Source organism: Chrysemys picta, chromosome 14 (assembly GCF_011386835.1).
Source record: "Chrysemys picta bellii isolate R12L10 chromosome 14, ASM1138683v2, whole genome shotgun sequence".
Taxonomy (NCBI): domain Eukaryota; kingdom Metazoa; phylum Chordata; order Testudines; family Emydidae; genus Chrysemys; species Chrysemys picta.
Window position 1 is genome coordinate 41,802,398 of NC_088804.1, and position 21,634 is coordinate 41,824,031.

The following is a 21,634-nucleotide window of genomic DNA, read 5'->3' on the forward strand; positions in this document are numbered from 1 at the left end:
GCGTAAACAGAAGAAACCCTCCCCTTAGCGCGCCGGCGCGAGGCGGAGCCTGTTGTTATGCGCGGTGACGGCGGCGGCGGGCAAATCGGATTGGTTCATGTATCGTGACGTATAGGCATCCGATTGGCTGACTTAGGAGAATCACGTGAACGGGCATTTCCGGGGCCGGGCTACGTTCTTCTGCTCCGCGGTAGCCTTAGAGGCCGTATCGGCCCGCGGAAGAGGCCGCGCGGGGACGGTGGCCAGGGCAGGGCGGCCGCGGGCTCCCGGGAGCGCCCCGTTCGCAGCCCGCCCCAGGACAGCGGGGCCCGGCCGCTGCTGGCGTGCTCCGCCCCTCCCCTCCCCTCCCCTGCCCGGCTCCAGCGCGGCCCCGGGGGCGCCAGGATCTCCGCTCGCTCAGGGGAGGGGCGCCGATCGGCTCCAACGAGGTCATTGGCTCCAGGGCCCCGGTCGCTTCCTTCTCTGACTCCCGCCCCTCTGTCTCCGGTAAGGCGCTGCCTGCCCCCGGGGCCACCCCCGGGCGGGGCACGTAGTGTAGACGGTCATGCCTGAGCCAGGCCTGGGCTGTGCGAAGAGCGTGCAAGGAGAGGGGCCGGAGACAGCCGCCGAGGAGCCAGTCAGGAAAGGGCTAGGGCAGATCTCCGTGGGGAGGAAAGGAGAGGCCCAGGGAGAACCAGAAGCAGCAGCGGAGAGCAGGTCCGGAGCATCATGGGGAACCGCAAACGGCTGATGGTGAGGACTGGCCAGAGCTGGGGAACGACCTGCTGAGTCAGAGCTCATGCGGGGTCTGCTAGGAATAACCAGCCTGGTAAGGAGAAGGTGAGCCCAGCACAAAAGGGCGGATGCTGGAGGGTGGATCACAGGAGCAGGAGGGGTAGGTGGGTAGGAGTGGGTGAGTGGAACATTGTGAAGCTGTCTTGCAGCAGGCCTGAGTGAAGGATTGCAGGCAGCCAAGACCAGAACAAGGGGTTAGTCCTGGAAGTACGTTCACTGGGCGGGGGTTGGCCTGGCTGAGTGAAATGCTGCAGTTACCTAGTGGGAGACCTGACTTGGGGATACCAGAGAAGAGTTGGGGAAAGTGAGCAAATCTGGGAGCTCTCAGGTAGATGGCCTGGAGGATGGAGCCCTGGAACAAGGTAGAAAGTCTGGGGATGGACTCTTGGGAGGGTGAACTGGAAATAATAGCCTGGAGGGAGGGAGCATGAAAAATTGCTGTGATGGTACGTGTTCTAGTTTGGGGTTTTGGAAGAATGGTTTTATCATGAGGATTCTATGGACTACAGAACATGTACAGTACTAAATTATGCCTAGAAGTGAGCTTTTTGGATTGGATACTGTATTCCCTTTATGACTGGACTGAGAGGAAACTGAGGCAAGTGTACTTGTTCTGTGACCTGCTGGAGAGCGCTTGAGGCAGGGATCCACCTATCACAGCAGGTCTCCACTTTTTTATCCAAATCTTGAGACATCAGGATTCATTCTGAGCTCTTGTTTGATCATATTCCATAGTCAAGGCCCTGCAACAGAAAAGGTACTGCCCTCATGTGAGGGTGCTGGGGACTTATTGAGCTATGGTGCTTCTGACTATCACGGTGAGACATGAAATAATGCATCTGAACAAGCAACCCAGAACGTTTTTTGCAGCCATAACACACTTTAAACTCCTCAGCCATGGCCAAGTCCCAAATTTCTCCCAAACTTAATCTCCCTTTTTCTTCTTGCACATATAACTCGAGGGAACTGCACATATGTTTTCCCCCTTGTAGCTCAGGAAAGGCACCCACTTCTAGGCTCCCAGCTCCTCAGCTGTTGCCTCTCTTGGCCGGAGACGCAGGGGTCTCTATCTTCTCACCAGGGTTTGCTGGGCTACACAGTTCCCTGCCTACATTGAGTTCCCCAGCATGTCAAAGTGCTTAAGCAGGTCTGCTTTGCTTTCTCCACATAAGTTATAAACAGCATAATCACCTAAAGTTTTAAGATACCACACAGATTTTCCTAAGCAAGCCCATTTATTCTTAAGGTGAAAGCATTAACAGATATCTTATTAAAATAAAAACCTGCACACATGCTGATTAGCTTACCCCCAACTCCAGCAAGGGTTCTGGTAGGAGTCAGTCCCTCAGACCTCACATGGAAGTTTTCCTGTGGTTATTAGTTCATATCATCTTTTGCTCAGGACATGAACCCCCATTAATCTGAGATTCTCCCCCTCCCCCTTTATACAAGTGGGGTCTTTGATCCTGTGACCCTGGTAACAAGTAATCATCTGACAATGGGTTTTTCCTCAGGGTGTAGAGTCAAACGTTTGGATCCAGGGATTGGCATCTGTGTTCCCCTTCTTCTGACGTATTTCCTAGAATTCTTGTCTGACACATTGTTTAAAAGAGACCTTTGAAGCACATAACATTTTCCAGGGTTTACATGAGTCATGTCTCCCGCTGAGGGACATTACATACGATCCCACGATAAGTCCACGCACTGTTTGTGCACAACTTACTCTTTACCTCATTGTATGTTCCAGCCTTTTTTTTATCCTTTATCATCTTATCCATTGTAAATGTGTCTCTGGGTGTCCCCCTTGTCTTAGCTAGTACAGACATTCTGTTTCCAGCCTGCTGATCCCAATACCTTCTGAGTCCTGTCTTCCTGGAAATGAGGCCTCATCCATGCCCAATTCATTACGTCAAGCCAGGCCTACGTTTGCACCTAAACTCAGACTGCCCTGCCCATGCCACGATGGCTGTAACTGTTTTGTGTGAGGCTTTTTCATTCCAGTTACACGTGTCAGTCATAGAAGGAAAATTGAGACCCTTATGAATCAGAACCTCAGTTGGCCACTGAATGTGGCTCTTCAGCCATTTCTCCCGCTTCCTTTGGGGATGGAGCAGTTCTCTCTCTCTCGTGCTGGACTGGTCTCCTGCCTTTGTCACAAAAGCAAGGGATTGCATGCTTGACTGCCGCCGCCCTAATGCTGCACTTGGGATTACTGACTCCTGCGGGGCTGATGCTGCATTTTGGTGGTTCCAGCATTACAGTACCAGTGCAAAAATACTACAGTTGCACTGGGTGTGGTTACGTGTATGGCTGTAGCAGCATTGAGCCCAGTTACGGACTAGTGTCCCATTGTGCTGGGTGCTGTACAAACAGAGCAAAAAGACAGTCCTAGCCTCAAAGAGCTCACAATCACAGAATCAGACAAGACAACCTGTGGGGAGTACAAAGAAACAGCCAGCCAGCAATGGTCAGCAAGACAGGAAGAGCTCAACAAAACTCTTTTGTATTGTGTATGGGGCTCATTTGTTTCTGACATAGAGGTTTCGCTTCCACACCTACCGTGCCATGGGATGCATTCATTGCAGCCCCTTTACGATGACAAAGGCAAAGCAGCTGTAAGGCCCCATAGAGCTTATTCCTAGCATAAGAGCTCCAACAGGTATGGAATCAGGGTAACCTTGCCCCCCAGAAACTCCGAGCACACCGTTGAGATGTGTGGCCAGGGGCAGGCATTCCTAAATATTGACTGTTTCCCAGGTGTTAAAACCCTTAGTTTTTTTTCAGAGCCAGAGCACAAATTGGGGTTGCTCTGGCTCTGAAATATCAGATGCCTTTATCAGGCTCTGTAGGGATAGGTTAGAGCCTGGGTGTCTGACTGCATTGTTAAGAATTGTTAATTCTTCCATTGACCTAGCTGCATCTACACTGGGAGTTAGGTTGACCTAACTACAGTACTCGGGGGCAACGTTTCTCACATCCCTGAGCGATGTAGCTAGGTTGACCTAATCTTTAAGCACAGGCCTAGTACTACTTGGCTTCTTAAGACTGTCCTGTCTTACATGAGATAAAAGGACAAAGCCTTACTTCTCTCCCTTCTCCGTAAGATCTAATGAAACGGTCAAAAGAAACCGACTGACTTGTCCTCCCCCCCCACTAGCTTCTCTTCTACACATTCCACTGTGAAACGCTGTGTCCAAGTTAGATGCCTTCCTCTGCTGCCTTAGGGCTGGTCTACGCCGCAAAGCTAGATCAGCTTAACTACATCGCTCAGGACTGTGAAAAATGTCACGTCCTGTGCAATGTAATTAAGCTGTCCAAAGTCTCGATATGGACACTGCTCGGTTGACAGAAGAATTCTTCCGTTAACCTAGCTACTGCCCCTCAGGGAAGTGAATTTACTACAGCTACAGAAGAACCCCTTCCAATCATCGCTGTAATAAGTGTCAACACTCCAGCAGCGCAGCTGTGCTGCTGTAGTCTTTCTAGTATAGTCATACCCTAATGTTCAGTAGTGAGCAAGAGGAGAAATGTCCTTTTTCCCCCTTCATATTCTAAATAGATTTTGCTGGGACAGTTTCCCTGAAAGACGTTAATGTCTTTCACGTCAGAGGTCCTGCATTATGTTGGAAGTGAAAACCTCCTTCTGGGTGGCCCCGACCTTTTTATTTGAACGCCACATATGAAAGCATGAACTGTCCATCTACTGGAAAAGGATTAAAGGTGACCTGTAAAAGAAAGCAAAATCGAGTTTCTTTTGTGTTTTTCCAGAGGGGGGTTTATGATATATAAAAAAAATCTATATTTGTAATGTGTGGGTTTTTTCCATTAGAACTTTTGGTGTAGTCTCCTTTAGACTCTGTGGATGACTAGGGAACTGCAAGGATTATGACTTCACAATAAATAAAATGTGATCTACTGAGAGAAATGACTGTTCTGGCTGTTTGCTTGCTTGCTTTTGTTCCTTCCACGTTAGCTGAAACATTTAGGGGAAAAAAATTCTTTAAGGGTTCAGCTCCCTTACCCTTCAATTAAGGCTTGAGAAAGAACACAATGCATATTTGAATCCCTCCACTAAAAATGGAAGACAAACCTTGACAACCCTAATATGCGGGGGAAGCAAGGAAAAATACTTGGATAAAAATATTTATTTAGGCCTACTTTGTACAACACAGGGAAGCAAAAAAGGGCACAAATTCACTCTTCCTTTCACAGGCACCCTTTAAAGAGAAAAGATGCTAGAACGTTAGTCTTTACAGATGCCCACTCTCACAATAGCTGGAGTTTTAAAGCCCCAGCTCCTGGAGCCATGGGACTATGTGAGAATCTGTTTTAGTTTTAAAAAGAAAAGCAGTTTATAGCTGGAAAATGTGGCTCAAGTACACTCTAAAGCTCAAAAAAACAGAAGACAAATTTAAAAAAAAAATTTTTTTTTAAATGTCATGCATCTGGGTGGCTTCAGTTATGAATTCTAAATGCCTGAGGCTGGCAATACTGAGTCTTTGTTATATACACAGATGTTAAGTCTAAATTTTTAAGCTAATAGAGTGATCACAATGGAAATTAGCAAGAAATCTTTCAAGATGCCTGTGTTCTTTCTTAAGGGTTTAATTCTTGAGGATACTCTAATATTTTTTTAACCAAATTTCCAGAAAACCCCTAACGTGAGCAGTCTCCTCAGTCCTGTAGTGAATGGGTATGGAGTTCTACCTCCAAGGCACTCTCCCCTTACTTTCGCCCAAACCCTCCTGCTGAGATTCTCCAGTCTCCAGCTCTCTATCTTCCTCTGAACACCAGTGCAAGGGTGGGTGCAGACCTGAACAGGAGTAAATCCCATTTGCCAAAGACCAAATAAAACCCCGGCACCCTGTCACAATATATTTCTGTTAAATAATAAATACATTCTGACAAATAACTTCATTAATGCAGTGTTAAATTTGCCTGGTGGTGTCTTGTGCCCTTCCAGAATGTCAATTTCAGCAACACTCAAAACTTCTGAAAATCAGGAAATGAGTTAAAGTAAATGCCCATGCAACCTTAACTCTGGCCCCCTGAAGCTGGCACTAACCACTGTGAATTCTTTTCACGCACCCCAGCTGCCTTGACTGTGCTAGGTGTAGCTATATTGAATGGTGCAGGGATTAGCTGGAGCATCTTGGCAGACCTGTGACTGTGACACAAGGTGGGTGGGGGTAGCCCCTCTCCCTGACCCCCTTCCCCATGTGTGATTGAAGGAAAGAAGTGCATGTGTACCTTGAGAGATTCCAGCATTGCGTTGTGGGGGTGGTGTCAGTAGCAGGGCACAGTTAGGTGGGAGATGTGGGTGGTCTGGGGGGGGAGGGGTTATGAATGGTAGCAAAAGTAGAGTGTAATGTTAAATGGCATTGTGCACGTAATAGTGAAGGAGCTGTAAAATTTCTGTGGAGTAGGCAAAGTGTTTGCAGGTTGGGCAAATGTTGGTAGCTCCTGCTCAGTACAGTTCAAAGGCAGTGTGCACATGCACTCTGGGCATAGTGGGGCATCACTCAGAGAGGGCAAAGTAAAGGTTGCAGGGCGTGTATCTTAACTCTTGGTTGCCTGGTTTTCAGAAGTTTGATATTTGCTGGGTGGCGTTGTCTGCGAAGGTCTGGGATCCCACCTGGCAACCTTAACTCTGCATCAATTTATTTTTTGTCAGTGAATTGCCAGATTTTTGAAACAGAGAGAGGTTCTTGGTAGGAAGTGGTGGTCATTAAGGTAGCATGACTGAGGGTTGGGGGTGGGAGCCAGCAATCTGATCATTAGGCATCAATCAGTTTCCCTGGAGAAGGCTGAAGAGGGATATGAGGCTAATTAGCTGATCAGGCTGAAGAACCAATGAGCATCAGCTAAGGGGTATAAAGAAAGAAACAGGAAAGATGCAAAGGGGAGGATCTGGGCTAGGTGAGCACAGTATGTGCTGAGAGCACTGTTCTTCCCTGGCTCCTGTGGGGAGGGGTAAGAAACACTGTCAATACGTTGCTGCATGAGACTGATGGTGAGGGCAATGTAAATAAATTCATACAAAGTTCCATGTTAGTGGACAGGGTCTGAGAGGTTTCTGAGTCATCAGAGGATGAGGATGGAGTGTGCCTGTTGCAGGCCACTATCGGGATTCCTACGTGCTCCCTCTCTGTTCATTTAGTTATAGTGGAATGAAGATAATGGTTGTCAAGTATCAGGGGGTAGCCGTGTTAGTCTGTATCTACAAAAACAACAAGGAGTCTGGTGGCACCTTAAAGACTAACAGATTTATTTGGGCATAAGCTTTCGTGAGTAAAAACCTCACTTCTTCAGATGCATGCATCCGAAGAAGTGAGGTTTTTACTCACGAAAGCTTATGCCCAAATAAATCTGTTAGTCTTTAAGGTGCCACCAGACTCCTTGTTGTTTTTGAGGATAATGGTTGTGCTCTGAAGCTTTGCTGGGTGGGGGGGGAGAGTAATTGCTAACTGGCCAGTGACGGAAATTTCATCCATGGTCTGTCCCAAAAACTTGACAGTTTATTACATGGTGGATACAGTGACTTTAAACATGGGAGAGAAGACTTGTGTGTGTCTCTCTCTCCCCTGCCACTTACACTATTCCTCCCCCTGCAACATATAACTCTGCCACCATTTCCATCTCACCCTCCCCTTCTGATCCCATTAAGCCATCAGCACTTTGGAAGCCAGCCATAAATAAATATGCTAGAATCTGTTAACTTTAAGAAAAGCTGTTTGTTTTTCCCCAGGGGGCTGTATCTAGGGTTGCCAGGTGTCGTTTTTCGACTGGAACACCTGATCGAAAAGGGACCCTGGCAGCTCTGGTCAGCACTGCTGACGGGCTATTAAAAGTCCAGCTGGCAGCACAGCAGGGCTGGCAGGCTCTCTACCTGGCTCTGAGTGGCTCCTGGGAAGCAGCTGGCATGTTCAGCTCCTAGGCAAAGGAGCGGCCAGGGAGGTTCCATGTGCTGCCCCCGCCCACATGTGCTGTCCCAAGCACTGGCTCCACAACTCCCATTGGCCAGGAACCAGGGCCAATGGGAGCTGCAGGGGTGGCACCCGTGGACAGGGGCACTGTGCAGAGTCCCCTGGCTGTGCCGCCGCCTAGGAGCCAGAGGGACATGATGCTGCTTTCTGGAAATGTGTGAGGTAAGCACCACCTGGAGCCTGCACCCCAACCCCCAGCCCAGAGCCCCCTGCTGTACCCAGAACCTCTCATTTCTGGCCCCAGAGCCCACACCTCCGGCCCAGCACCCGTACCTCAGCCTGGAGCTCCCTCCCACACTCCAAACCCCTAGCCTCCAGCCCCATCCTGCACCCCAAACCCTTCATCCCTGGCCCCAGCCCAGAGCCCTCACCCCCACCTTGGGCCCCAACCCCCTGCCCCAGCCCAGTGAAAATGAGCATCTGAGCGAGGGTTGGGGAGGGTGAACGGAGGGGGTAGGGAGTGGAGGCAGGCCCTTGGAGAAGCAGTGGCACATGGGTGGGGGCGTGGGCAAGGCAAGGTTGTTCAGTTTTCTGCTATTAGAAAGTTGGCAACCCTCCCTGCATCTCAAGAACCTCTTGCAGCAAATTTTCAGACAATCTGAATAAACATGCATAAAGCTAATTAAGTATTTTAGGAAAAAGTGTGAGTGACTGTGATGGGGTTCGGTCACAGAGACGCCGTTAGGACTGTTACCTGATGTGCTGAGACTACCTCTGAGCCTGTATTCTCTGAGAGTTTGGGCCTTCAGAACCCTGCCTTGTTGAGCCAGATATGCAAGCCTGCTGCAACACAGACCTGGGGTCTGAACCACACCCCCAAAGCTGCAGACTTAACCGAAAAGAGCTTAAGAAGTGCTCCCGTCTCCAGCACCCAGACACCCAGCTCTCAATGGGATCCAAACCACAAATGAATCAGTTTTACTCTGTATAAAGCTTATACAGGGTAAACTCAAATTGTCAGTCTATAAAACTGATAGAGATATGCACAGCTGTTTGCTCCCCAGGTATTAATCACTTACTCTGGGTTAATTAATAAACACAAGTGATTTTATTAAGTATAAAATTAGGATTTAAGTGTTTTCAAGTAATAACACACAGAACAAAGTAAGTTACCAAGCAAAATAAAACAAAACATGCAAGTCTAAGCCTAATACATTTAAGAAACTGAATACAGGTAAATCTCACCCAGTAAACAGAGCTATTTACAACCAATTGTCTTGGTTAATGGGAGCCATCAAGATTCCAAGCCACCATTAATGGCCCACACTGCATAGTTAGAATAGCAGTTCAGAGTAATGCTTCAGATACAAGAATGATACATTCATACAAATAGGATGAACACACTCAGATTATAAGCTTTGTAATGATACCTTACAAGAGACCTTTTGCATAAAGCATATTCCAGTTACATTATATTTACACTCATAAGCATATTTCCATAAACATATGGAGTGCAATGCTACAGTGGCCACCAGCAAGAGTTGGTGGCTGTACTCTGAGGACACCAAAAATTTTGTCCTGAGAACCTCTGCTTTAGACAGAAAAGTCTTTGCAATCTTAACTGTAGCAGAACTGGCTCTCCATTATAATATGAAATGAATTATCATCAACTGCTTTGCTGTAGCCAAGTCCCCAGCACAGGATAATCCTGGGAACACTGGCGACTTTGAGAGGTTTTAAGTGACCCATTCATCTCAAGGTGATAGTCTCGGTTGAATGAGAACACCCCACAGAGATTAAACAATAGCTCTGAGATGTGTGAAATATTCCATTCACCTCATTGGGTGTTCCCATCCCCAGTGCTTGAGGCTGTTGTATGCATCAAGCATGCCTGTTCTCAACTCCTCATCTAGAGAATGTGGGTTTCCCAGAATACTGGCTCACATGGGGGCAGGGAGAGAGGCTCAGATCCCAACTTCAACGTGTGGAGAATGAAGAGAGGTGCTAAACCACCCCTAATGCAGCAGGCCCCCAAGAGCTCAGATGCCACATGAAAGGGGTAGGGAAAAAAAGCTCAGACACCCCCAAAAGGACAGGGGGCCCCAAATCCCAATTTGCACAGAGGAGGAGAGAATGTAGGGTTGACAGGTGACCCTGACCTAACCTCATGTTACCCTTCTGTGTCTCTCCCTCTCCCAATAACTGACATCCCCGACCTGAGCCCCCCAGCCTCTCTCCCTTTTCCTCCCCCCATTCCCATTAATCCCCCTCCACTCTCCATAGCCCCAAACTCCTCTCCCCCCAGTTCTCCCTCCCCTCCCAGCAAGCTTAATTGTTTTCACCATTGTATCATATAATCTGCACTGGGTGTGAATCATGACGACTATTAAATTTGCTAATAAAGAAAAGGCCCATGAGGATCAGAGGACTAGTAAAAGTATAACATCAAAAGGGCCAAGAGTGAAAGTTGAGCATCTGAGAGCAGAAGAGATTTTTACTTTTAATTTATAACGCCTTATGTTAACAACTATTGAACTTAAATGCCTAATTCACATTAGCTGAACGCAGAGTGGCTGCTCCTGGAAGAAACCTGGGGAGAGGTGTTTGGGTCAGAGGTGTAGGCTAAAAGAGTGCTTGTAGTGCTGTGAACAAGAGAAGCTGTTACGACACAATGTACCTGTTTCCATACCCTACACACTATTGCAAGAATTTTTGTACGAAGTGTGCCTTTATGAGACATCATTTGAAAACTCATAATTTGCTAGTCAATACTGTCCAGATAAAATGTGTAGCAACAACATAGGTGAAGTTATAAGATTCCACTATATGGTGATCTTCACACATGTTCCAAACTGAGGTTGACAAACAGGTGGGTCTCAAACAAAGGAATGTGTGCGCTGCTTAATTTGCATTTAAGCAGCAAACAATCATCAAGCAGGAAGGGAAACAAAAGAAGCTCCAACAGGTGAAGAAAATGTAGCAGGGAACATTCCTTCCTATGGTCTGTCTCTTGAATCTCATCTGGAAAGTTTTCCTAGGAGGGGACTGACACTATAAAAAGGAGGGACAAACACCCCAAGGCACCCCATCTCCCTCTCTCTCTGCCCATTGATTCACTGCACCAGGAGGGACAAAGGAAAAAGCCATTGAACTGGAGAAGGGGTCTTGAGCTAAGAAGTTTGGTCAGTAAGATTGCTGAGAACATGTGGTGAAAAAACTGCTCTGAAGTTAACAGTTCGTTAGACATGAGTTGCATTTTATCTTTATTGTTCTTATAACCAGTTCTGACTTGATGCATCATTACTCTTACTCACCTAAAATCTCTCTCTTTGTAGTTAATAAACTTGTTTTACCGATGTCAGTGTGTTTAAATTGAAGTGTTTGTGAAACTCCATTTATGGTAATAAGATGTGTACCTATTATTTCTTTTAAACAAATACAGACGCTACATGAGTTTGTATTGTCCAGGAGAGGGCTGGGCAATACAAGACACATTTGTGAGGGGAAATCTAAGCCTGGGAATGCTTTGGGGTCACCCTGAAGGATAACCAAGGCTGGTGAGAGCCAAGGTGTGGCTGGAGCGCACACACACACACACACACACAGCTGGGATTGACTTACATGCTGGAGGCTGTTTGTGCGCAGTCTAGACTGGAGGCTACAGCACCAAAGCATTGTAAATGGCCCCCTAGGTTAGAGGGCAGGGGTGATACAGCTACTCATTAGTCTGGATTGTACCATGGGTCTGTCACAGCTTTTCCTGCTCTTTGATTCCTTCTTTGTTCCTACACAGGACTAAACACCTGATTATAACAAACTTCTATGGTGAACTGGAAAACCACAGGGCCCCAAACTTTGACTAACTGCTAGGGTTGACAGGGGACAACAGCACCATCACGGGGTATGCTAGTTGTCCTTTTTCTCATCAGGTTGAAAAGGGAGGCCAAGGAAATAGACCTTTCTCCCATCTCCCACTCTTAAAGGTGATCTCTCTGTATCTGGGATGAGGCACATGGGCCAGGGGTGTTTCTGTTCAGTAGATAAATTGGGGGTTTCAGGCTCCCGTCCAGCACCTTTCACCAGTAGTAAATACACTTTTTTTTTTAATTGCAATATTATTCAATGTCGTCATAGCTGGAGCATATCCCAGCTTGGCCAAGTCTGGATCAGGTTATATTCATCTTCTCAGAGTATTGGATACACTCCCAAAGGAAAGTCTTACCAATCCAAGGGCAGGGAATGAAGTCACCTTTTCCAAGGTTACATTTCATACACAGAGGGACGAAAGTACTTGCAAATTTGTAATCTAAACAATACATCATCAGATCTATTGAATTCTAGAGTTGTAATTAAGACATTTTGGCTCCTGAATACATCTTATCAGGCTAATAATATATCTTGGATATTCATCTGGGACATATTAGCCAAGGTTTCTTGCATCTCCCTCTAATTGTACCCTACTTTGTGCTAGGCACGGCAAAAGGGAGTATCTTGTTTCTTTGTACTGGCTTCTTATAGTTCCTCTCCCAGCTGATGATTGATGATATTTCTTTGAGAGAGAGTTTGACTTAGGCAGGGGAGCAGGAGTTCAAGCATCACAACTCAACTACACATTATGTTGGTAAATAAATAGTTCCTGAAGCAGAGAAGATTGTTTCAAGCCTCTCTGGACACGTAGACTATTGCATCAGGGCTAAAATCTTTTGATATGGGAGAGGCTGAGTTTGGCCCATTCTGTGGGTGTGTTGGTGCTTCAAGCTGGAGGTGCAATTCACACACTCATGCCAGCTCTTATTCAGCTGGCATGTTAAACATAGCTTAACACGGCAGTGGGGTGAGCTCTTACCCAAAATTGGGCCAGCCAGTAAGCTTAGGGAGAACTAATGACCCACCAGAATTTGGCAGAAAGCAGCACGTTTATTATACTGATAGCTAAGCTCAAAAGAAAGGGAGACGGGGGGGTCACACTCGCATACTCACACTCCCAGGACAGGCACGGTACTGGAGATGTCAGGATCATTCAAGGTAAGTGTCCCACAGCACAGCAATGGACGGTACAATGAAGGTAAGTCTTCCCCAATGCAATGCGGCGAGCCACTGGCCAGGCAGTCCAGGCGAAGGGCCTTCACAGGAGGTACAAGTTTGTGAGTGCACTGCTGAGCACATGGCCCCTTCCCCTTTTAAGGGCCTGCTCCTCATGGCCTGCGACTAGAGATGACTTGGCCGCGTCTGGTTGGTCACACTCCACCTCGGGCAGTGTCCATGCAGCGTCCATGCATTGGGTGTGTGAGTGCTGCCTAATTAGAGTCCCAGACACCTTGTCTACCTGGGAGCTCTTCTGATCTTCCAGCTGTTCAACCAGCCCATTCATCCCACAAGCATTCCAGGAGGGAGGGGGAAAGCCACTTCACAGGTATTCAAAGAGGGAGAGGAGACAAAAGGGGGAGGGGGAAGTGTAACAGACCTTTTGAGCATACAGAGCATAGTTATACATAGCATACAGATCACTGCTGCTCCCACAACACTATCCATCCCAACTACAGACCTAGCTTCTCTCAGGGGTGCATGCTAGGAGCGGCTAGCCCCTCCTGCTGCTTGTGCTGCCACATCTACGTTTGATTTTTAGCATACTAGCTCAATGAGAGCTAGCGGGAATATCTTCTCAAACTGAGAATCACCCCTAGTTCCAAATGTAGTCAGACCCTGTGTAATTAGCCAAATTATGCAGGGGGGCCAGGGAGAGCAGTTGTTTCTCAACCTGGGTGCCAAATCCTAACATAAACACAGCCTTAACTAACCTGGTGCAAATTTGTGTGTAGACAAGGCCTAATGAAACTGGCAGAGCCCCCTAATGTAGCTGCACTTAAACCTGCTTAATCCTTCATTATATCCATTTATTTGAAGTCAGTCATGTCTAAAAACAAAAGTTGCCCTAGTTTACTTAAAATCTATTTTAAAATCAGTTTAGTTAAACAGCGACAGAGTCCTGTGGCACCTTATAGACTAACAGAAGTATTCGAGGATGAAGCCCTCTTCGGTGTAGATGTCTTCGGTCTACACCCAAGAGGGCCCCATCCTCCCTGACTGAACTAACCCCGTTATCTCCAGACAGATTCTTGCCTGCATATTTATACCTGCCTCTGTAAATTTCCACCACATGCGTCTGACGAAGTGGGTATTCACCCATGAAAGCTTATGCTCCAATACTTCTGTTAGTCTATAAGGTGCCACAGGATTCTTTGTCGCTTTTTACAGATCCAGACTAACACAGCTACCCCTCTGATACTTTAAACAGCGCATCTTGTGTGTGTAACCCAGGGCCTAACTTGCCAACACATGATAAATTGATGTAAGCAAGGTTTTCAAATGGTTTTAAGGGAGTCTGCATTAGGAGGGTGTACTATTTTAACTCGATTGTGTTTTGTCATTTTGTTTTAAATCAGTTTAGTTAAATGACTGCACTTTTCCACTGTAGATAAGGCCTGGGGAAAAGACCCCTCACCAACCTTGCCTTCAATATTCCCTCCCCCTTCACTTTTCATTCCATTTAGCTGATTTCCCCCTTCCCCAAAGTAGACCCACCTTCCTCACCCCCCTAAAAATGGAACTAATATGCCATTTGCCACTATTGCATAGCTTGCTCTGTTTGTGTTCTTCCCCCTCCCCCACCCTGGGTCTGTCTTGTCTATTTAGATGGGAAGTTCTGCTATTGTCTGTCCAGTACCTAGCACAATGGGGTCCCAATCATGGGGGGTCCTTAGGCACCACCATAATAACCATGATTAATTAAAAGATGTTGTTTTTCAATGGACAGGTTTCAGAGTAGCAGCCGTGTTAGTCTGTATCCGCAAAAAGAAGAACAGGAGTACTTGTGGCACCTTAGAGACTAACAAATTTATTAGAGCATAAGATTTCGTGGATATGCATATGCATCCGAAGAAGTGGGCTGTAGTCCACGAAAGCTTATGCTCTAATAAATTTGTTAGTCTCTAAGGTGCCACAAGTACTCCTGTTCTTTTTTCAATGGAGTTAGCTAACATGATTAGCACTTAGTAGAGGTTCCATTTAACACCTTTTAAATTCATGTTAACTGGTCATGATGTACCCTGGGGGAGCCTCACACCTTGGTTAACATTTTTAAAAACATGAATTATTTTCTTAATCTAGACAAGGCCAGAGTTTAAACCCCTCACCTCTGTGTCAAATCTAGTCTCTGGGAGCCTGAGGAGCAGGAACCTGCTGTTTCATGACCTTGGGTTTCAGTCGCACAACCTATCATATACCCGCTGCGGTGATAGCAGCTCTGTCCACCCACTATGGATTAATTGAGTTTAATTAAGCTGTTTGACAGTTAGGCCAGTGATACAAACAGACTTCCAGGCATAAGGAGGATATTAATACGCTAACAGACCTTGCTAAGTAGAAGGTTCACAGAGACACATCTGAGGGGTAGATGACAATTAACATCCTAAGACACTCTTCCAAAAAGGGAGTGTTAATTCAGACACCAGTGAGCAGGGGGAGATCCTTTGAAAAGATTACTATTACTACTATACTTTTACATATCACCGTAACCTTTCATTAAAAAGATGTTGGAGACAGACGAGACAGGTGAGCTTGGACTAAGGAGAACTCTGGGCTGGAGAGAGAGAAATCTGGAGTCTCACCAAAACAGAGGTGAGAGGAAACCATGGCAGTGAATGAAGTCCTCCAGAGAGCAAGTGTAAAGGGAAACAAGCACAGACTCCTGGCAAATAGCCATAGAGCAGGGGAGGAAGACGATGTACTGAAAGTGACACTGAAGGACCAGCTAGCAAAATAGGAGAAGCACAAAGAAATTCTGGATGGGAGACAAGGGCCATGTATATGCCTTGGGTGCCAGAGATATGCCACTGTAACTCGTAGTGTAGACACAGACTACATTAACGGAAGGGTTTTTTCCATCACTGTTTAAACTCCACCTCCCCAAGCAACCGTAGCTAGTTGACAGAAGCATTCTTCCACTGACTAGGTGAGTGGTTCTCAAATTTATTTGATCGAGTCCCCTTTGTGTCTGAAGTCGTTCATGCCTCCCTCCCACAAGTACATATTTTGCCACCCAGCTCTGAAGGCAGAGCGGAGAGCAGCAGCTGCTGCTGGCTGGGCACCCAGCTCTGAAGGCAGTGCCACACCAACAGTGGTGGAGAAGTAAGGGTGGCAATGTGAAAAATGATATTTGGCAATATCACTTTTCACAGCAGACTTAGCGCCCCATTACCACCCTTACTTCTGCATTGTTATTGCAACCCCGGGGCTGACAGCCAGAACCCAGCCATCTACAGGTAAGGGATTGGGCAGGGGGAAGAAGGAGAGCGCAAACCTGGGTGGTAGGGCTCTTGCTGTCCCCTTTATCCCTACCTCCCAGGTGTGCACAGCCTTCTGCACAAGCCCCAGCCACCCGGAGCTCTAACACACAGCTCACGCCTCCCATGACACATTCCCACGCCTGCCTTGGGAGGCCCTCCCCATAGGTTAAGAACTACTGACCTAGCTGCATCTACACCGGGGGTTAGGTCAGTAAAGCTATGGCACTCAAGACTGTAGCTGTGTCACCCTACGTTTTAAGCGTAAGCCAGACCCGAGTTTCAAGGAAAATGGAGCGATCAACCATGTCAAAGAGCAGATAGAATGAGTGAATAAGTATAATGAAGAGACCTACAGACCTGGTCTACATTACAAAGGTAGGCTGACATGTCCCACATACGTTGACCTATTTGTGCATATGGCTATGCTCAAATTTGTCTCTGGCCAACATCAATGTCCTGTTACAGTGATGCAGTAACACCACCATCCCAAATAGCGTAGAACCACAATCAACCGACTGAGGTCCACACCGTGAGTGTAGACACTGCATGACCTGTGTCGACCCTAACAGTCCTCCAGCAGCTATCCCACAATGCCCCAGTCCTCATAATAGTGACCACTCTGCTCACGACTTTAAACTCCATTGCCTAGGGGTCAAAAACACAGAAAACCAACCCCCCTTTAAAAATCTTGAGTATTTTTGAAATGCCCTTTCCTGGTTGCCAGGCTTGGTGAGCATATCTAGCAGTTCACTTTTGTCGTCTGCAGCCAACTGATCACAAGTCCACGCCAACACTGGGGTAGACAGGAGTATTGAATCACCTGTGCCACCACAGCTATGGACCACCCATAGAAATGTGGACATCTACGAGCAGACTGGATGGGGGATGCAGGCAAAGGAGTATAGCAGGGATCAGCAGCAGTCCTGCATGAAGGCAAAGGAACTTCACCAGGAACACCACAAGGCCAGGGTGGGTAACAAGAAATCTGGTGCTGCCCCACAGACCTCACGCTTTTACAATGAATTGCATACCATCCTTCGGAAAGGCCCTACCAGCGATGGGCAGACCTCTCTGGATTCTTCAGGAGACTGCTCCCATGAACAGCGAAGGTGGTGGGGGGGGGGGGTGTATGAGGGGACCTGGTGAGGTATTTCAAGCATGCCGCAAGCCAGGACCTGTTTGAAATTCCACAGGAATTTAGTGCAGATGAGCCTGATGAAGAAGAGGAAGGGAGCTCAGGTAAGCGTGAGCATGCATGCATTTTCCTTCCAATGTTTTATTTGCTTTTCCTTCCTCTCCTTCTCCCACCCCCATTTAAAGATGTCACCCAGCCCACCGCCAAGTGTGCAATACAAAAGTATTGACTTTTCATTGCTTTACTGATTTACTTGAGAAACTAAAAAGTTAGGAAGTAAATTCAAAACAAATTCCTGAACAGTCCTATGGCAGTCCAATTCCATGATCCACGTTGATTCAGTGTCCTGTACTCGGGCAGACATAGGACAACCAGAGGTAGAGTCATCATCTGTTTTTCATTCCCTTGTTGGGCTAGGCAGGAGGGTGCTGGGGGATAAGATGGAGCAGTCTGTTTATGCGACTAGGGATGTCCCTTTTTAGCCTCCTGAGAGATCTTGACTTTCATGGAGATACTCTGCAATCCTCTCCTGAACGTGTCTAGGAAGGGTAGTCTTATTTCTCCCTGGGCAGTAAGGCACTTTCCCATGACACACTGCGAAGAGTTCAGTTGGCACCATTGCCGTAAACAGGCTAATAGCATACAGGACTAGGTGGCTTCGGGACACCAATATCATCTGCATTCTCTGCGCCTTGTGATCCTCAGAAGTGAGATAAATCAGCTAAAATTACCACTGCCTGTAGAAAATAGTGCCAATTTTCAGTGCCATTGTCCTATACTCATGGAATAGGGGCCAGAATTCTATAACTTCATGCAACAGAATATCCCTCTCAGCCAGTCCTCGCCAGGCCATACTCATCATGGTTGGAGCTGGAGAGTGGTGCTGTACTGAGCAACAGAGGGTCCTGTGGCACCTTTGAGACTAACAGAAGTACTGGGAGCATAAGCTTTCGTGGGTAAGAACCTCACTTCTTCAGAGGTTCTTACCCACGAAAGCTTATGCTCCCAGTACTTCTGTTAGTCTCAAAGGTGCCACAGGACCCTCTGTTGCTTTTTACAGATTCAGACTAACACAGCTACCCCTCTGATACGTGCTGTACTGAGGTGCTCCAAAGCTGAACTGCCAATAAGCATTTCTCAGAAGTATTTATGGGACTTAAGGGAAGGGAGTTTGGAAGCTTATCTTTCTTGTAAATCTAATGGAGCAGGTGTCTATTTTTATCAGCAGCTTTTAGTGTGGAGCCTGACTCCAAGGAGGAGGAGAAGGAAGAACATGCCCTCCATAGTGCTCTGCGAGATCCTACAGGCGAGTGCTGCAGCAGCCTGTGAACAAGGGCTTGGCGGGCCAATATGACCAAGAGCCTAGAGAAAGACAAAGCACAGGCAAAAGGCCTAGGAATCCCAGGAGGACAAGGAGCAGGAAATGCACCAGGACATAATGGGGCTTCTCAGGCAACAAACCCAAATGCTGCAGACTCTGGCTGACCTACAGGCCCAAAAATCCTTGGCTCACCAGCTTTTGCATCCCTTGCAGAACCATGGTCGGTGCTCCCTACGCCCAGGGCCAGATTAAGGCAGGGGCTTTAGGGGCTGCAGCCCAGGGCCCCGGCTCAAGAGGGTGCCCCGCAAAAATAAATCATAGGCAGCCATCTCTGGGCCACTAAAAGGGGTGCTCAGGCTGGCTGCCTGCCCTGGCCCCACGCCGCTCCTGGAAGTGACTGGCTGCTGGCACGTCTTCGCAGCCCCTGGCAGGGAGTGGGGGGGCCTACGTGTGCTGCTCCACCCCCAGCACCGTCCTCACAGCTCCCATTAGCCGGGAACCAGACATTGGGAGCTGCAAGGGCGGTGCTTGCGAGCACAGGCAGTGCATGAAGACGTAATGTCCCCTCCCCCAGGGGCCACAGAGACGTGCCAGCAGCCTGCGGCTTCCAGGAGTGGTGTGGGGTCACAACATGCAGGCAGCCTGTCTGAGCCCTGCTGCACCGCCGGCCGGGAGCCGCCTGTGGTAAGCGGCTCCTGATCAGAGCCTGCACCCCACACCTCCTCCTGCACCCCAATCCCCTGCCACAGCCCAGAGCCCCCTCCTGCACCCAAACTCCCTCCTAGACCCCACACCCCAATCCCCTGCCCCAGCTCCCTCCTGCACCAAACTTCCTCCCAGCAAAAGAAGACTTGTATACAGGGGCCCAAAGGGGAGTTAATCCAGCCCTGCCTACACCCCCAACATACCATATGGTAGCATGGACTGCATCTTTTTCACCCCTACTACTCCACGCCACAGGATAACAAGGGAAACCACAATTTCACAGACTCTGACCTGTGAAAACCACATTGGTGTATGTGTAGCCACAGCGACCTGCACTGAACTACCTTTCTGTTTACACAAATGGACAAAAATGTTTGCTTCCTTTTCAACTGGAGATTTAAAAGTTTCAACCCATTAAGTTGTGTGTTTGTTTTCATTTTGATTTTGTGCACTGAATTTTTGCACTCAACAACGTTGTAGTTTTGGAGACTCAAAGTATCCTTATCAGAATGCACAGAAGAAGCCAAGAAATGAAACAATTCTCAAACGGAGACCAAGCACCACAGTCGCAAAGCAATACCACCAGGAAAACACCCAGGACCCAGCCATGTTTATACGTGAACAGCAAGCATCACACAAGTCATAGTGGCATGCAAAGCCTCAGGCCCAGCAGTATTTATAATCTGCAGCAAGCACAACAGAACAGATACCAGCAGTCAAGAACCAAAAAATACCTGGTTTAAATTATGCAAGACTGACACGGTCTCAAGACAGCAAGAGAGAACGCTACTGTAGCTGACTGAAAATGAACTTTTAAAGCTTCCCTCAAACACAGAGCTCCAGGTTGGGCTCCTCTAATAGCCTTGGTGTTTGGATGTTCAAATTTAGCAGAAAGTGGTCAACCTTGCCCCTCCGACCCTGGTGGTAGCTTTCCCCCCTTTGCCTCACATATATTATGCAGTACACAACAGGCAGCTATAACCATTGGGATGTTTTTCTCCCTGAGATCTAATCCAGTGAGTAATTCACGGTCAGCATTTCCACATCACCAATGTTAATCAACCACCCAGGAAAGAATGTCCCTGCTTGCAGCTTTCTGAACAATTCTGTGATCTTAAAGATGTAAGCATCATGCACCTTCCCATACCAACCTTCATTGATATCAGTGAAGCATCTCCAGGGATCCAATAGCACTTGCAGAACTATAGAAAAATAGGCCTTTCTGTCAATGTATTCTGTAGCAAGGTGGCTGGCACCAAGATAGGGATGTGTATTCTGTCTATTCCCCCACCACAGCTGGGAACCCCATTTTTGCAAATCCATCCACCATTTCTTGCATATTGCTGGGAGTCACAATCCTGCACAGCATTCAATGGCCTTACACACTTGGATGACAATGGCCCCCATTGTGGATTTTCTAACTTCAAAATGATTTCCCACTGACCAGTCGCAATCCAGTGCTTTAAGCTTCCAGAACATGATCACCACTACTTCTCCACTGTCAATGAGCTCTCATTCTGTCCCTGCACTGGAGGGCTAGGGTGAGCATGGCACAGATCCAGGAATGTGGCCTTTTGCATCCAAAAGTTCTGCAGCCACTGCTCATTGTCCCAAATCTGCATTATGTGCCATCGCACCAGTCAGTGCTGGTTTCTTAGGCCCAGAAGAAATGCTCCACAGTCTGCAGCTGCTCCATGCAAGTCACAAGCGATCTGGGATTTATTTATTTTTTTGCTATGTCCATCAGCAATCTCGCCTCAAAGATATCCTCATCTTCCTCATTGTGGTCCCAGCTGTTGCAGTGCTCCCTGAAGGTCTGTAGGGAGTCTGGAACAATTTGTATAGTGGGGGTGCTGAGAGCCATTGAACCAAACTGTAAACCCTGTATATAATGGAAGCCACTTCAAGCCACTCCCCTATGAAGGTCTGCAAATACAGAAGAATTGTGTCCTGTATTTACAATGGTCATAAGAATAGTGCTGAACTATGCAGGTTCCGTGCTTTGTTTAGGGATAGCAGACAGAAAAGCACTGCACAGGATTGTGTGATTAAAAAAAGCACTAAAATTATGGGCTGTGAAAGGTATTATGGGATGGAGAAAATTGCATGCTGGGAACTTAAGCCCTAGCTCTCAGCAACCCCTGGGTGAATCATTAGTATCCCCCAAAACACTGCAAACAAGTCCCAATAAGCATTGCGCTAAACAGCACAGCATGGCACACAGGTATACTTACCCATGGTCCATCACCAATGCAAGCAGCCAAGAATGCATGCACCCAAGTAATATCCAAACTTCTGTACTGTATCCTACCAGAACTTGTGCTGACCAAAGGTTGTAGGGGAGACATGGCCTCTGACTTGGAAAAGAGGCAATTCATTTCAGTGGAGCAGAGAAAGTGAAAAGAGACAGAGACGGGGGTAAGAGAAG

General features: G+C 47.4%; 2 long non-coding RNA genes across 3 annotated transcripts; one reads left to right on the forward strand and one right to left on the reverse strand.

Annotated features, from left to right (window-relative positions):
* Positions 1-138: 138 nt before the first annotated feature.
* Positions 139-19,595, forward strand: LOC122172685 (uncharacterized). Of its 2 annotated transcripts, none has more exons than XR_010592682.1 (3): positions 139-819; positions 16,812-17,014; positions 18,406-19,595. It is a non-coding gene; the product is annotated as an uncharacterized LOC122172685 (long non-coding RNA). The 2 variants fall into 2 exon arrangements; XR_006173211.2 differs by having other exon boundaries at positions 140-819; positions 18,409-19,595.
* Positions 9,108-20,492, reverse strand: LOC101937681 (uncharacterized). Its single transcript, XR_010592681.1, has 2 exons — positions 20,358-20,492; positions 9,108-17,257 (listed from the first exon to the last, which is right to left on the reverse strand). It is a non-coding gene; the product is annotated as an uncharacterized LOC101937681 (long non-coding RNA).
* Between the last annotated feature and the right edge of the window lie 1,142 nt (positions 20,493-21,634).